Source organism: Camelus bactrianus, chromosome 20 (assembly GCF_048773025.1).
Source record: "Camelus bactrianus isolate YW-2024 breed Bactrian camel chromosome 20, ASM4877302v1, whole genome shotgun sequence".
Classification (NCBI taxonomy): Eukaryota; Metazoa; Chordata; class Mammalia; order Artiodactyla; family Camelidae; genus Camelus; species Camelus bactrianus.
Genome location: NC_133558.1, coordinates 10,822,262 through 10,840,411, shown reverse-complemented (window position 1 = coordinate 10,840,411; position 18,150 = coordinate 10,822,262). Strand labels below are relative to the sequence as shown.

General features: G+C 40.8%; 1 protein-coding gene across 2 annotated transcripts in view; it reads left to right on the top strand.

Annotated features, from left to right (window-relative positions):
- The first annotated feature begins 4,397 nt into the window (after nucleotides 1-4,397).
- ATXN1 (ataxin 1) overlaps nucleotides 4,398-18,150 on the top strand; it is a 217,575-nt gene continuing 203,822 nt past the window's right edge. For both annotated transcript variants that reach the window (XM_074348133.1, XM_010945690.3), the window contains exon 1: nucleotides 4,398-4,527. The gene's annotated coding sequence lies outside the window, so the exon portion shown is untranslated. The remainder of the gene's footprint in view (nucleotides 4,528-18,150) is intronic.

The window sequence follows — 18,150 nt, the reverse complement described above, 5'->3', positions numbered from 1 at the left end:
AGAGTATCAAAGCGTGTGTGTTCATTGAACACGTTGGACCAGTATTTGCTGAGCAGATTTACGTGCAAAGCACTGTGCAGGTTGTTATGAAAAATGACTCTCAGGATCTCACCGTCTAGAGAGGGAAACAGATCATTCATTACATGACAGGACAAATACAATAGATGTGGAAGCTTGTCACAGAGGAGGTGACATCTGAGCTGAATCTGAAAGGAAGGGTAACATTTGAGTGAGTAAGAAGGGCATTCCCAATTGAGGGACCAACGTAAAAAAAAGGCATTTTGCCCTATAAATTTCTAAAATTTCATTGGATATTATGACACAAACATCATGGTAATGAAATGACTAGGAAATTCAGATAAAAATATCTAAATAAATTAAGGCTTTTTTGGCTAAATTTGTTTGCCCTACCTTTTCATCTTAATTATATTGCAAAGAACAATACGTTTACATTATGTTAAACTGGCTAAGAGATGTAGCCAATGAATAGAATTCTAATTCAGTTTAAAAGTAGTTTAAAACCCTAGTGGAAAAACAATTAAGAGTTTAGCATTTTTATAATACTTCCCTCTGTAACTCTTGTACTTCTCAGAAAATGGTGTTAAATCCCAAATAGAAATCTGTCTTGTTTTATCATTTATCACAGAGATAAAGATGAACTGAGAATAGAAATCTCAAAATGCAATGATAGGACCTTACATTTCCATAGCGCGCAGTCTATAAAGTACTGTAGTATTTGTTATTTAAATTCAGCCGTATACCACAGAAGGAGCAATATAAGACAAAATTACAAGTTTGCTTTTCAGAATAAGCTGTTACCAGTACATCTGCTCCACTGTGTACTGGTAGCACTTGTAAACAATTCATTCCTACATTATTTTTTCCTGAAAAACCTGTTGCAAAATTGTCTTTCTTCTTTTCCACCTCTTTGCACAGTCTATTTCACTAAATTTTTTTCTGACAGGGAGGTAATTAGATTTCTTCATGGATTTCTGCTTGGAGGAGGTACTGGGGATTGAACCCAGGGACCTCTTGCATGCTGAGCATGCGCTCTACCACTTGAGCTATACCCTTCCCCCTATTTCATTAAGTTTTAGCAATTCTAACTCAGAATAGCATCGAATAGACAACACGTGGAATGTGTGTGCTATTAATTCGAACGTCTTATGGCATGTTCATTAGACAAATACATAATATTTATAAAGTCTGTCCAGTAATTAAAAGGAATGGATGAGTATGCGTCACTACTTTGCCTTTTTTTAGGAAAAGAAATAATTCGCAGTAAGCGTTTCTGATTATTTCAGCAATATTTATAGTGCTTGAATGATAATATTTGTTGTTTCTGTCGTTTAGATTTTATAGATAAGCTTTGGATGGAAGTATTTCTTTTCTCTTGAAACGTCTGTGCCCCTACACATACGTTACAGGTTACTGAAACAGTAATTTGGCCTTCAGCTGCAGTGAACAAACCTCTCCTTTACCCTCAGTTTGCTGAGGGCCTCTCTGATGACTTCTCTTACGGCCTTACAGAGATGTGAATGCTAATTAATATTTTAATGGGAAAAAATGTTGGCAAATAAAACTGTTAAATTTGAAGCGTGAATTATAAATTCCCTTGGTTGCCCTGTTTTTAGAGTGCTTCCAGGGTGCTGAGCTCTGTGCTAAACATTTCACTAGTAGCTGGTATTTAATTTTCCCGACTACTATGTGAAGTGGGTGTAGTAATGCCCGTTTAACAGATGAATTTGTAACTATTATATCTCACAATATTTAATAATAATTTAAATATACTATATTAATAGTATATCTTAAACACAGAACTTGGGAGCTTTACACATACTTCATATATACATGTAAGTCTTCTTTTGTTCATTCAACTAGTATTTATTTATTGACTATTTATGTGCCAGGCTGCTGTGCTAAACTGTGGGGATAGGGTGATGAGGTAATACCCACCCTGCTCCTGCCTTTAAGGGGCTTAAGATGTTTGATGTACTGGGAGAGATGGACTTGCCTAAGACACAAGTACTAGAAAATATGATAATTGCATTCATAGGGGTAGGTACAGAGTGTTGTAGAAAAATGGGGAGAGAGGACCTCAGCTTCCTGGAAGGTATTAGAGAGGCCTTCACAGAAGACTTGAAGAATGAGTCTGAGTTTGGAAAGATGATCAGAGGGGAGAGTGCAGAGGGAATGGAATAGATGGGGTGTGGACATGAGCCAGAGTGAGGGAGGCTTGGTCAGGGGGCTACAGGGATTCAGAGAGGGTGAGCATTAAGTGCAGCTGGAGGAGGGTCACGGCTGGCTGGGGTCAGATCACAAGGAGCATGGCCTGCTGCTCTAAGGAGGGCAGACCTTATGCTCTGTGTGTTGAAAAGTAATCAGCAAATTAACTCAACAAACACTCATTCAGTTATGATTAAGGATGTCCTTCTCGCCTTCCTCCCTCCTCTTCTCACTGGAAAACCACTGCAGTGCTTCAGCCAGGAGCTAAGGATGGGCTGTGGGAGAACAGGCTGCAAGGTGGCAGGGGCGGAAGCAGGGAGACCAACTGGGAGGCCAGCGTAATAATCTGTTGAGTTGTGATGGTGGGCGGCCTGGAGGGGAGGAGGTGGTAGGAGGGGGTAGTGTGCTGGTGGCAGAATCAGTGGCCCGATGGTTGGGTATGGGACATAATTTAGAAAAGGAAGTTGTCAGAATGTTGTCGGTACCACTGCTGAGCTAGGGAAACATAGGAGGGGGAAGGATCCACTCTGCTTGGATTTCCAGAAAACTCCAGGGGAGGTGGAGGAAGACATCAAAAGGAATTGAGATTGGAAGTTGGTCTCAATGAGTAGGCATTTTCTAGACGGCAGGGAGGGCAAAGGCATGCTAATCAGAAGGAGTGGTATGTTCAAAGGCACAGGAGCATAACCGAAATGGTGCAAATAAATAACTACACATGCACACAGGTACAAAAAGGAAATTAATATGTGACCCATAAATAACTTTTGTTGGATCTTTTTTTTTTTTAAGTTTTTTTTTTTTCAGAGGGGAGGTGATTAGGTTTACTTACTTAATTATTTTTAAGTGAGGTACTGGGGATTGAACCCAGGACTTTGTGCATGCGAAGCACACTCTCAACCACTAAGCTATACCCTCCCTCAACTTGTTGGTTTCTTGACACTGTCATATCTGTTTTTGTGTTGCAGTCATTCTAAGACCCATAGTAGGAACAATTTCTAAAAAGATAAAAATGTTTAAATATTTTTTTACACCATAGACATATAATATAGAGAAATTCCTCTCTTTACTTCCATATTTTAAGTTAGAGATTCACTTACGGCTCTTGATTATGTTATCTGCCTTCTTTCTAATAAAATTTAGCCATTTGGGTCAGACTTGGATTTTTAGGTTTTTTCTTAGCGGTTTGGCATCTGGATTTGGGATTAATCAGCATCTTTAATTGACTGAAATACCTATAACTTTACTCCTGATGGAAATATGAACATGTTGATTTCAGTTTAGCTTGAGAACTAAAATCAAGGGACAGTCAAATCCAGAAAAAGGTTAGTCATGCTAAAACTTAGGTGACATATCAACTCTGGAGAGAAATAGAGTGGTGTTGATTTAATATTTAACTTTTTATCATAAGTATGAGTGTTGATAATCAAATCAGCTTTGGAGAGATGGTATAGCACTGGAATTATGAGCACAGCCTCTGTGAAAGACAGTGGCTTACGTACCGCCTTTACCATCTGCTAGCCGTACAAACGCTCAGTTTCTTGTCAATAACAGAGATAATAATGACCAGCTACCTCACAGGGCGCGATGGAGTGGGGTATTGTGTGTAAAGCGGTCTGTCACACAGTGCCAGGAACACAGTCAGTGTTCAGTCAACGTCTGTGATGAGTTTGAATATCCCTGATACTGTGCTTTACCTGAGTCATCCACAGAAAGGCATGTAGAGTTTTGAAAGTGAAAGTCAGGCTGTTTTGGTAAACACATGTGCTGAACTGGCTTACCTCTGTGGCTGGGAGGAATCTTAGAGAGGAGCAGATTCAGCCATGTTGCTGACATTTTCTGGGGAAGAAACAATTGTTTTTCATTTCTCTGAAGTTTGGGAATCGTTAGGCAGAGAAGAAGGGGAAGGAACAGGATTATTTTGATGATGTCATCCCTAAAGTCAGGGGTCGGGATGGGAAGCAGCCCTGGGGCAGAGCCCTCCCATCCTCAGCTGTGTCTCCTTGCTGAGTTTTTTGACATTCTGAATTAAGAACTGTGTGTGGGGCGAGGGGAGGGGAGGGGGAGAGAGAGATTATGCAAATATGTTTCTCTTTTCTGAGAATTCAGCTACTGTGAATGAAGACCACAGAAAACTGCCTAACTCAGTGGGAATATTGTTTTTATAATTACAGGTCTAGGCATTTTACACTGAGTTTCTCTACTGCCACCCTTTCCTGCTCAAGCAAAATCTGTGTGAAAAGATCTGCTGGGAAGGACCTGACTGCTTCTGATTCTCCATTGTGATGAAAGCACGTGGTACAGGTAAGTGTCTCCGAAATCTTTAACCAAAAATAACTATTACTTAATTGTAAAATTCAAGATAGTGGTAGGGATGTATACATATCTGTTCTCATACACACACTCACAAAACATAAACATACATCTATAGATTCATATGTTCTCCGTCTATTTACTCTTCCTCTTTATAAAAGCAGAACCCTTGTTTTCTTGTGGGAAAGAAAGTAACTTCTGTTTATTTTGAGATCACTGATTAGGATGATGACACGGCATTGATAAGAAAGGGGTAACTCTGATGATCGTGTTTAGAAATTCAGCTAGAGAGACTGACATCAGATGGTCATAGGGAACAATACAGTATATGCTATCACTTAGCTTTTTTGTTCCTTTTAACAATGCAATAATGAACGTCTTTCGTAGCAACAGCTATTTATCTACAATGTGATTTTTAGCAGTTTCATAGTATACCATTGAATATGTACCCAAATTGATCCCCTCTGGTTGGACATCTAAGTTATTTCTAATTTCTTTGATTGATCCCCTCTAGTTGGACATCTCAGTTGTTTCTAATTTCTTTGCTTTTATGCTGCCAAGAGTGTTCTTATGGCTTCATGTGAATTGCCATTATTAGTGGCTTCCTTGGGATACTTCCTCAGCAGTAAATTGCTAAGAGTTTTCAAGTTTTAAGACTCTTGATACTTGTTGCCAAATTACTTTCCAATAAAGTCATACCATTTATATTTCCAGAGGCACAGTGTGTGAGAGACCTACTTCCATACAGTTTTGCCAGTGCTGAGAATTTTGAAAACAAAAAGAGTCTTTGCCAGTTGATGATGAGAAATGGTGTCTCCATGTGTTATTTTTTGGTGGGGGGAGGAGGATGGTGAAAGGGAGACATTTATTTATAAATCATACTGTTTTGAAGAATCTTTCTTCTGTAGACCAGTAGCATGCTTGAAACTTACTAGTAATTGACATTTGAGAAATAATACTAAATCAAGAAGGTGTGGAAAGATCCTTGGGAATTTTAAGTTTTTCCCTTTTTTTGGCTAGCTATTTTTAGACAACTGCGAGATCACTGGTTAGCAATGCTTTTTCAATGGAAAACAGTTTTTTTTTTTAATTTTTCACTAAGAATTAAAAGGTATTTAATAAACAGCCATCATTAATGGATCTAAAGTTGTACTAGTCATTAGTTAAAGTATATATGTGTGTGTGTATGGGTATGTATAAGTATACATAGATATGTGTGTGTGTGTGTATTCACATCCATATGGGGAGTCTGCTGCAACATAATTATGGTAACACCATATGATTCAGAGGCTGGAGATCCCTGTCAGTCGGACTGCAGGCTCCAGGCTGCCTGGGCTTAAATGCCAGCTCTGCTGTTTTCTTGAGGTGTGACCTTGGGCAAATTACTTTACAGCTCCATGTCTAAGTTTATAACATTTAGATCGTACTAGTACCTATCTCATAGGGTGTTGTTGCAAGCAACTATTTGTGAAATCATTAAAAAGCCCTATTTCAAGAGAATATTTAACGGTATGAGAAAATGGTCATGGTCAAAGTAAAAAAAAGGCAAAGTATGACACTAACCATAGTGTAATCCTAATCCTGTAAAATTAATGTTTTCCCTTCCCCCTCTTTCTTTTCCTTTTCCTCTGGGATTCTCCCCCCCCCCCAAAAAAAGGTATACTGTATTTCTGAATGTCTATAATTAGAATGAATGGTGAAACCCCAGTTCTGGAGAAACTGACTGACCGAAGTCTGCAAGTCAGAGACCCATGTGCCACAGAGCTCTGAAGTCAAAGCTGTCTGTGACACCTGGCCAGCGGGCCCCTCGGAGCAGCCCTTGTGCAAGAGCAGAGCCGCATCCTAACCCTCGGCTGCCTTGCTCCTGAGATGCAGCGAGTACCTTGGGGCAGGCAGGCTTCCTGGCCTCTCGGAGCCGCACTGAACCTCTAATCATCCAGCTCCACGTCTGAGCTGCTCTGCGGGCTCCTCTCATTCCCCCAGTGCTAAAGTAGCTTCCTTTCTTTAAATAAACGCACGAGAAGGTAGAATCAGAGATCTCCATCTCTTAGGAAATGTATATTTTATCCTGCAAAAGCCCAAAAGGGAAAACCCTGGGAGTGTGAGTCCCTCAAGCCTTGAGCCACATCATAAGCTTGAAATGTAGAAGGAGAAAAAAATCTGAGCTTGGTCTGGCGTGAAGGAGACAAGCCCACAGTGACTTGTCTGGCCTCGGCCAGTGCTTTTCACCGGAGGCTCTGCAACTTTGTGGATGTACATTTGTTTTGGCCCAAATTTCCAGTCTAATTTGAACAGCTCTCTGTTTTTTTCAGTAAAAGAGGAACATCTGAATTCCTAATTAAGACAGTTTAGCTTAAGAATTCCTCTTTAATGGGCCATAAATTATCCTCCTCGAAATGATTACAGGAATGAGTAAGAAAGTAAAATTTGCCTGTATGCCATTCATATGCTATTTCAACAGAATTAATAAGTTCATCAAGGGAGGAGGAGGGTCAAGAAATGTATCAGCAAATGGAGGTCAGGGAAAGAGTGCATCGTGTCCTGCCAGCCTCCAGTGAGTGGAGGTAGAAAGGCGTTGGGTCGCGGTCATGTGGATGGTGATAACTCTACCATATGGGGCACTTGGTATTGGGATTCCTCCTCTACTCTAAGAGAGAGGAAGAAACGAGTCTCTTGCTGTGCATCGCTGGCTGGTGGGGAGAAATGTAGACATGTTGATTAGCAAGGGCACCAAGATGAATTTCTCTAGGGAGGGAGAAGATGTGGGAATATTTAACTGTATTTAACAGCAGTTTGGGGTTGTCTCCATAATCAAACCATTTTTACAATCATGTGGGAAACTTCTCTGCAAGACCAGGCCAAATCATTGTTGAAAACTCGATTTACAGAGTCCCGCAGGGGCTTTGGGGTACCTTCAGGCTTTGCCAGTACAGGCAGAAAGCACAGCTTTTGAACTGGAAGAAACTGAGATGATGTCTTTAAATTCTGATCTCATTTAGTCATTTACCCTCGTTTATTCATTCAGCAAATAGCTCTTTGGGGGCTCCTGTGTGCTAGCATACCGTGTGCTTCCAGGCACTGGAGGTGTGGAATGGAACACGACAGACACGGGGCCTGCCCGGATAGAGTTTACGTTTCTAAGGGGGATACAGTCAACAGCATCTTAATCTGGTTTGGGTGATCTGGGGAGCTGTTCCGCGAGTGGGCCATTCCTAAAGAAGAATCAGAGTGCATCTGAAATGAGAGACTGGAGAAACCAGTGGAGGATTACCTGTTGATCTGGAAGGCACAGGCAGGAAGAACCAGAGAGTAGTCAGGGACTGGCAGTGAGGGTGTGATTATGGAGGGCAGGACCAGATTGGGAAGTGAAGAAGGTGCCGAGAGAAGACAAGTATAAATGCACAATTGTCAGGGCCGGGGAAAACCGTGCAGTTACTGAGCTCCCAATTTAGGTAATCGAAATAATGCATGTTATTGACAGTCCGCACTTAACACGTGAAATGGATGTGTTTTACTCTCTGACTATGTAAACATGTTAGACAGGAGAGTGGGTGGTACTTTGGCTTTTCTTAACCATCACCCAAAAGGAAGAACTGAGGTGGTGGCTTCACCAGAACACGTTTCCCTTACTCTCACTTTGACTAACTGCATCCCTGTCCTCATCTTATCCACCATCGTTCGTGTTAGAGAGTGAGACGAGTTACATAATTAATTCTCCCTTCTGTGCATAAGCACAATTAACTTCACTTCGTTAACTTTGAACAGATTTAAGTTCTAGATCAAAATCGTCTCCTCACTTGTCCCTTCTGGGCCTCTTTAGTGTTCTGGTGCCCTTCCACTCAGCTTGTCTGTGGGATTGTGGTTCCTCTTACCTTCCTCCTTCCATTCCTGGGTGCTTTTAGTGGTCTCTTAAATGATGAAATCCACTTAGAGATTTATTTTATCTCCTTTGACCTTCAACATGAGTTTGGTAAAGGCTACATTTTTGGCTTTGGATTTACTATCATGGAGGGGGGACCCTTTTTTCTCTGTTTTATCCCTCCCTAGTCAACTGCTTTGTTTGAGGGCTCGAAGTTGTGCCGTATGTTTTACTCAAATCCTTTTCCTTTCTTCCATAAGCCCAGTTTATTTCATTTATCTCCTTTCCCCAACCCAACCCATCCAAGCACTCAAAACACACACACACACACACACACACACACACACACAGAGTGTATTTCGGGATTTACAGTGCACCTTTCCATGATTAAAAAAACCCTACTGATACTCATTAAATCTTTAGCATAGAGATCATCTCAAAAACTACCCTAAATATGTTCTTCCCTTGGCCACTCCAGTTCCTTTAGTCTGGAGGTAGCCTCCAAACCTCATAGCCAGTTTGGGGGAAGGTATTATTTCGAGACATTTGATGTTTTTCATGGCAAAATGAAAATGGTAGAGACAAAGGCTTAAGGGTACATAGTGTTTTATATGTAGGCATAGATTTCAAAACTATTTTGGAGTGTATTAAGAGGGCCTGACATACTTTACAAGACTTCTGTATAAAGCATTTTATTCTTTGACAAGTCTTACACGTTATATAATTTGCTGTGTCAGTGTGCAAACATTCACAGAGTACTTTTCCCTTTCATGAAATACGGTAGAATATTTGTCATCTGACGGGGTCAGACACATGAGAAAATGGTTGATCCCAAAGTCTACCGCTTTGTCTCCCCATGCTGGGACGCTGGGGCAGACATGCTGCAGAAATTTCCCCCCTTCTAATACACCGAGGCTGCTCTGCGTGTTGGCAAACTGTACTGTGTGAAGTGTGAGCAGTGATGACGAGAAGTGGAAATATCAAAGTGTCAGTATTCCATGGTGCTTCTCAAATCACTCTCTTTGTTTCTCTTAGGGTTTATCGAATGAGATGAAAGCATTTAAAGATGCTTTCTAAATTCTAGAATGTTACGTATTTACAGCTTTTGGTGTCGTTGTCTTTAGAGGTGGAACGAGTGTGAAGATCATTTTGTCCCCCTTCCCGCCGCCCCCGACGCAGGACCCCTCAGGTGTCTGTCATTCGTGCTTTTCATTTCACCAGGGTTCAAATAGTGAATTAGTGACCGTTCACTGATTACTGAAAGATTACTGTCATGGTAAGATTTAGAAATGATATGCAGAACTTCCTGGGAGTAAGGTACCTTTTTTTTGAGTTAGCAAGAAACAAGACTCACACCTCTGGATGCTAAACAGCATGAAGAAAGAGTACCTCTTGAGATTAAGAGGGAAATATATGTCATTGATATTTATTTAGGTTTTCACTAAGTGAGTAAAATTTGGGAAGGTAGTTTCCATGACTTAGCAATTTATTCTATCTCCTGTTGATTCTTCCTTTTTTATCTGTCATTTTTCTTTTCTTGAGGACAGCAGGTCACTGGGAGGATTATAGACATAGAAACCTTTAGGACATTTCCTGGCCTGGCGCACAGTTAAAGCATCTATTACTACTACTTTTACTCTGTTGTTTTTCCCAGCTACTTCACACTTCCTTCTTTTTCTGCGGAGATTTTCTTGAGTGTCTAAAATAAATAAATGTAACCAAACAAAACAAGAGATTGAGTACTGAGAGCACATGCTTTAGAAGCTGGGGCTATGTTCGCTTCCACTGGCACAGGTGTGATCCTCTAAGTACATCCGTGGCTGACCCCAGGTTCAAGTGGAACACCTTGTGTCTGGGGATCAGGAGAGCTTTGAACAAGGGACGCATTCATTCTGTGCCTCCAGGTTTTACAGCTCTAACAGGAGTGCGTTACTCTCTGATGCTTGTTCCTCTTCTGAATATGGTCACCATCTTACATCCTTGATGTCTTAAGGCTTTGAAGTCCCTGTAGGAAAGAACCTGTGAGGAGTCCCAGTCACTGTTTACATTCTGTCCACACATTTGTGTATATGCGTCGAGTGTTTTTTCGGCTTGTTTCCTCCCGCATGTTCAGGGGCAGCAGGTGACCTGCCCCTCCAGTGATGATGGTGAAACAAAATGAAACAAAACAAAACACTTCTTTCCTGAACAAAAGCAACCTCTTCCAAACGCCTAACCCCTTAAGCTAGTACTCAGATGGCACAGAGAGCATCACTCCACTTGCCACTGAAATACAGCCGTCTTGGGAGTGAAATTTGGCAACTGTGTGAGAGTCAAGCTGCAGTACTTATATGACAGTTTGGGGAAAGGAGTGAGACAGAAATAGCAGATTCCAAAATAATCCAATTAGAAGAACCGGGAAAGTAGAGTTGGGCAACAGGAAGGGAGGATGTTATGCCCCGAAGTGGGATTATCTCTCCCGATTACACAATGTGGACTTCAGTTCCAGAAGCTTGATGGTGACCACGGTCAAGAATCTCCTGCACACACCCAGAGAGGGGGCTTTCCTGATGTCCCACTGGGCTATAATCTTGTGATTTTTTTTTCCCTCTCTTTTCCCCGTAGTCTAATGAGGAAGCTGTGTCGTCACATCAATTGATCTGTCTTTTAGAGCCACCTCCTTCTTTTCCCATCACATAGGATATCATGGTTCAGTATTTATGACATCAGAACATATTATCCTAAGAAGTCGTCATGTTAAAGCGCCTTTTGAATGGCTCAGGCAGGATAAACTTCCAGATCAGAAAGGACAACCCTTCTGTTTAATTCAGAGATCTTGGAAATAACAATGACTGGGAAGAAAGATGCAAGAAATGTACCTAGTAAACAAATGCACTTGAATTAAAGTGTAGAATTCTTTAGGTTTTCTGGAATGGGAGTAACCATTGAGATAAATACTAGAATAAGAACATGGAAGTCATAGTGGATAAAATTGAAAAATACTGAGCGATGTACACAATAGCAGTTTAAAAAAAAAAAGGTGAAGATTTGCCAACACAGTAGAAATAATCAGATCATCAGATGATGGGACGTCAAATCTCTCAAAAGGGAGATTCCAAGGAGTAAAGGAAGCAGATGCTAAAAGAACCCTGGCATTTTAATTTAACCAGAAAAGAGAGAGCTTTAAATATATAAAAAGGGAAAAAAAATTTTAAATATATAGTTTCATTTAAAAGCACATAAATCTTTAGGTAATGAACAGAGTTCATAGAGTTTTCTACTATTATAAGATGGAACTGAAAATGAATTCAAGGAAAATTAAATAAAATTCATGAAAAAAATAAGATTTGGTATAAGAAATTCTAGTTTTGAATTTCAGTTATACAATTTATTTGCTTTGTGACCTTGGGGAAATCATTTAAAATCTGAGTTTTTTGAAAAAATCTAGAATATAGAGATAATCATATCTATCTACCAGGGATGCTGTGAGGATCAAGTCTTGGAATGCATTAAAATGTTCTATGGGTTGTAAGGCCCTCTACATATGTTATTTCTGTAAATATGCAGTTTTTGTAGTACTGAGAATCACTTATGAACAGTGGTCACCTGGGAGAATAACTTAGAGGACCAGTCACATAGAGGAAAAATCTATTGTGAAGAATTTAAAAATATATCTGAATTATTTTTTCTGCTCATTATTTTTTCTGGCCCAGAAATTTTTCTCTGTTTATGGGATTTTTCTGAAAATTTTCCAGTGAGGTCTGCTAACAGTTGTCCAGTCTCTGTTGAGCTAGAAACCACATGATTTTATAGTAAATATTGCCTCTGAGTAAGCCTGGAATAACAGACGAAAGAAAAAGAATGTTGTCATGTTTTATTTAATAATCCTCATTTCAGGAGATTTGGGCAGAAATAGGAGGGGGTCTGTGCAAGCAACAAGAGTCTGGTAAGCAGGATGCTAAAAGATGGAGACTTTGCAATGGAAAAGGTGAAGCACAGTGAATCTCTCCAAAATGTGGGCGGGCGTGCTGAAATTCCCTTTATGTTGCCATCCATCTGTCTCTTAATCACAGACTCCATGAAGTGTCTACTTGGCTTTTTTTTTTTTTTTTTAGCATTTTATCTTAATCTCCTACAAAAATGACTGAAAGGAAATCAAATGGATTAGATGCTGTTTGTGGGTATTCACGTGCATGTTGCGGGGTGGAACAAGCTATGTTTATGAGTGGATACTAACATGGGGGCGAATCTGGATGAATGTGAGTGTATTTGTGTGTTGCACTCATGAATTAATGTGCACTTGTGTGGATATCCATAGACACAGCCCGTATGTGCATCTGTTATATACACCCTAACATAGAAAAGACACATTGACATTAATTAAACAGGGTGATATAAAATAGTGAAAGTAAAGTTCCTTTTGGCAGCATTTACTATTATAATTAAAGTCTGTGATGTAACGTCGTGTGCAGGAGAGTTTGCTTATTCATCCTTTAGAACAATAGTAGGAGTTAAATATTAACAGGTTTAAGTGTCAGTAAGTGTCTAAAAACACACTTTCTCTGTTGTGTGCAGGTCTTGCAACGCAGACGTGTCTCTGCTTGCTTGGAATTCAAAATGCTTTGGAGAAAAAATGTTGCAGAGTGTAATTTGTGGCAGAAAATGTGCCCCGATTGTTTGTTTATTATTCCTGGGAGTGTTTGCAGGGCAAAAGTATCACATGTGGAAAAGAACAGCTCTGTTTGGAAAATACAGTAGAAGCGGTGCAAGAAAATTGAATTAAGTAAAGAAACTTAGTCCGTCTTTGATTGATGATGCTTCTTATTTGCTCTTCATTATTCCCTGTAAAGGAATAAAAACTATGAAATTGGATTTGAAAACTGGGTTAAGACAAATGGCTTCTCAGAATTTTTTTACCTTAAGTGTTTGCAATTTTTCTAGTAAAGCGGAAAGTCACTATATAAAGAGTCTATGTTTACTTCATTAAATCTTCCCAAAAAGTGTGCCCTTGAGGTTTGATTTTAGGAATTAGTTTAGAGATACAGAGGCATGGTGTACCTGTTAACTGTGTGATAGTATTTGTCTCTAGATGTTTTATGTGCCCACACGCTTTTTATAGGGTGAGCAATAGAGTAAAAAGGGGGATAAAATACTGTTTTTCTTAAGAAAGTCTTTCCTACCTACCCATCACCCTCCCTTTTCTTCTCTAGGTAAAATTTAGTATACAGGTTTCCCCCATCTCTGAAAGTAGAGCGTTCCTAGGAAACCTTTTGTAAGCCGAAATGGCTTAAAGCAAAGAAGCAATGACCTTAGGACACATCTTGCTAATGGCTGCACAAAGTAAATCGAGACAAAGCACAGATGCTCAAGGAAACAGTTCAGAGCTCTGGCGTCTGGAGGCTGAAATGCTGAGTGCGGTTCCCAGGAAGGAGCTTGGTGGGGCCGCTCTTGCTGCTGGGGGCGCACGCGGCTCTGTAACAGCTGCTGCAAAAGCCACTGCGAAACTGTTCTCGTTTTTTGCCTGTTTTCGTAAAAGCCCTAATCCTCTTTGGATTTCTTTCCGTTAGCAAAAACAGGTGCTAATGTAGGTCTCTCGTAAAACCAAGCTGTCATAATGTGAACTGTTGAAACGTGGGGGGTACTTGTAGTCTCCAAATACGTTTATCAGAGACTCATAGATGTTCACGTGAATCTCTTAACAAGGCCATAAACCGCTTGAAAAGAGGAGCTATTTTATTTGTTGTCACTCTGGCACCTAAGACAAGGCCCTAAACATAGTTTGTTGAATGAATAAATGAATGAGTGAATCCATCTATGAATCAGACGTCTGCTGTGCACTAATCATTGTCTTAGACACAACAGACCATGTGTAAGAAGTACAAGACACGATCATGTCTGCTCTGAAGTGGTACAAAACCTAGCAGTGTTTGAACAACTTGAATAATAAAACAAATATTGGATTATAACCCAAAGAATAAAATAAATAATCATGAGTCCATACTGCTGTAAATACATAAATAAATAAGGCAAAAAAAGACAACTTCCTTACAGAAGAATTCCAATTAATACATTAGACCATCAGAACACGCATCGTTAGAACCCATAGTAATGATTGCCACAGGAAAGTTCCAGTGATGAATGCTAGAATCCATGGGCAAAAGTTTAAGCAGAAACAGGATATTTGTAGAGTTTTGAAGTATTCTCCTTCCAAAATACTTAGTAATTATTGATATTAATTACCATCATTTAGTAATTACAAATTACTTAGTAATTTAGTAAATCCTGGCAGACGTCGCCTTAACTAAGTGATCGGGGTGAACACCACCAGTAATACATATTGGCGTCGTCATGTGCCCCATCATATGAAGTGCTAAGAAGGGCACACCACCTCTGTGGTCCTTCCTAGTAACGTATAATCTCACTCTCATCAAGAGAAAGTATCAATCAAGCCCTGTCAAACTAGTACTGCCCAAAAGTGTCAAGATTCTTTAAAGAAAAGGAAGGACTGAGGAACGGCCAGTCTAGATTGGAATGGCTAGACTGGAAGAAACTGAAAAGACCTGGCAGCTAAATGCAGGTGAAATCCGAGATGGGATCCTGAGACAGAGAAAGGACATCAGTGGAAGCACTGGTGATGCCCTGGTCCGTTCTGTGGTTTAGTTAGTATTGACCAAGGTTCATTTCCTAGTTTTGACCATTGTTCTTTATTGTATCTTGTCTTATGTTTAAGTCTTTGATCCATTTTGAGTTTATCTTTTGTGTATGGTGTAAGGGAGTGTTCTAGCTTCATTGATTTACATGCTGCTGTCCAGTTTTCCCAACACCATTTGCTGAAGAGACTGTCTTTATTCCATTGTATATTCTTGCAACTCTTTTGTTGAAGATTAGTTGACCAAAAGTTTGTGGGTTCATTTCTGGGCTCTCTATTCTATTCCATTGGTCCATATGTCTGTTTTTGTACCAATACCATGCTGTTTTGGTGATTGTAGCTCTATAGTATTGTCTGAAGTCTGGGAGAGTTATTCCTCTGCCTCCTTCTTTTTCTTCAGTAATGTTTTGGCAATTCTAAGTCTTTTGACCATTGTTCTTCAGTCATGGAAGATGTTGACTTAAGAAGAAGCCACATGGAGGGTCCAAGAGAACTCTACTATTTTTGCCACTCTCTGTAAATCTAGAATTGTCTTTATGAAGTCTAGTTGAGGATGCAGTCCCAATCCACAGGAAGCCAAGTGCAGAGCCATACGTGACTGTATGGGTTAGAACTTGCAATGGAGGGGTCAGCTCTGGGCTGAGTGGGTGTTGGGGGGAATGAGAGATGCTGGGGATTGGCTCGGTCAGGAGGAGTTTCATACAGAAGGAAAACCTAATTTGCACCTTGAAAGGAGAGGTAGAGATGATGGGTGGTCACACGGACAGGTTGTTCTAGGTACAGGGACAATAGGACAAAGGCATGAGAGAGGGATGCAGGTGGCCTGTGTTTTGGGAGGCTGGCTAAGTGATATGTGCATTTTTGCTGGGGATCAGTGTGAAAGAAAACTGGATAGCTTTGGGGAAGACAGAGCATAGAGGATCATGAAGACCTGGCAGATGAGTTTGAAGTTCGTAGGGCGAGTGATGCAGGGGTACAAGGTCTTGCTCAAGGAAGTGGCTCAGTGACAGGATATATATCAACTGGTGATGGGGTATCCAGGGTGGCTGGAGTTGGGAAAGATGGAGGTCGGTGGGTTAAGGGTTAGAAATAGGTAATGAGAGCCTATTCCTTTGAGGCCTGGGTTGGGGAGGGTGGGGAGGGATGGTTCCCGGGTCAAGCATACAGACAGGTGGTACTGGTGTCCCTAATTGAAATCACTCATTCAGCAGCTATTTGAGTGCCTACGTTGGAGAATTATTTATTCTAGGTAAATAAAGAGGATTAAAAAGACTACAAACACAATGTCTGCCTACAGTGAGACATGGAGCAGGGAAGTCCATGGCTTGAGGTGGACTGAGGTCAGACCCACCAAAGGGGTCCCTGTCCTCCAAATAAAAAGAAGGGGGGGATTTCTCTATTTTTAACAGCAGCCATGAACAGTGTTAGAGATCTGACAACTAAATGCTGGCATTTCTCTTTCTGCTTGAGAAAGATGTCAAGCCTACCATTCAGACTCAACTCACACAAAAGCCTCTCTAGTGAATCACCATTTTTTCCTTAGGAAAAGCCCACACGTGCCCCTTTAACTCTGCCAAGGTAGAGGTCCCTGGGTCCCCGAGGTCCCAAACATGAAAGCTAAAATACCATACAGGCCCAGTGAACTTGACAGGAGAAGAAGCAGGAAAAGTACGCTGTGTGCTTAGTGCACACTCCTAGTCTTCAGGCGCGATGTCTTTTTTGACGTGTTTGCTGTCATGTCGCCCATTTGAGAGAAACTCTGGGAAGTGACTCCTTGGCCCCCTTTATGGCCCCGCTGTGGAAACACGTGTGTTCAGACTGGCAGGGTAAAGAATCTTCTTACGTCCTTTTTAAATGCTGTATTGACTTCACAGCATTTTTTCATAGGAAACATACTTCAAACTTGTAATTAGTCAATGGTTCCATATAAAGATTCTACAGAAAAATACTGTGTCCAATGGGTCTTCCCACAGCCTCATATACGCCAGTCAGTTTTCCTTCCTTCCCAAGAGCACCTGAAGCTGTTGAGTGCTTTTACCACAGAGGGTGCCTGGTTTCCTTTTGGCTGCAGAAGTGGGAGTTGCATGCTGACCTCGGGGAACCATGCTGAGCTCGTTCCCCAAAAAAGTTGCAAGCTGAAGGCAGGTAGAATGCCTGCTCTGTAACCATCAGCAGGGTTCCGTAAGGACTGGGAAACCTGTCCCGCCATCCATTACACACATAATCCAACAGGTTAATTCAGTATTTCTTAAGTGCATGACTGCTTAACCCAGTGGGCCCTTCAGAGATGCAGCGTAGAGATGAGTCTGGAAAGTGCCAGAAAACTGCGGTGGAAGGAGCAAGGCTATAAAGCCAAGTTTTAGGATTAGACAAAACCTGTTTAAATTTACACTAGAGTTTTATTGTACCCTATAAGGACTCAATTATGAAATAAGGGAGGTATTTACAGAGCAAGAGGTGGGGGACGGTTACAGATTCTTTCCCTTCCTCACACTCATCTTTCCTTGGTCTCCCTCTTCCCTTTTCCCATTCAAAGTAAACTGAATGAATGGATGAGAGAATCACTGATTGGTATCAAAGAGGGGCTAAGAGCTCAGTTGTTAACGTAACTTGAAATGTTGACTGAGAGAGGGCCGGAGATCTTCAGAGACCTTAGAAGACCTCTGCTAAATCCGATGACTGCCAGCCAGGCTGCTTTTAACAAAATTCACGTGATGCCACTTCTGTAAATTTTGTCATAAAAATGATACCATCCTAGTTTTCTTGTTTTCCAGCACACATACTTCTGCGGCTCTAACCTACTTACGAAATTGGGAAATAATAGGAAAAAGCCTTCTCAGCAAAGAGAAAAATGACAGACCAGAAATCCTGCACTTGACCCTGTAGATGAGGCCCTGAGATACCTACCTAGCGCCCTACTGGCTTAGAAGGACAGGCAAAGTAAGGTTAATGATTTAACAAGTTTATTTATCCAGTTCCCCAAGTAGATTAAAAGGAGTAAGAAGGCTCTCTAGTGTTAAATGTAGGGACCACAGTGAAGGACAGAGAAAAACTAGAAAAACTCAAAGCATTATAAAATCTCAGTGGTGGGGGGGCCATTTAGTTTGGACACAAACCAACTCAGTGG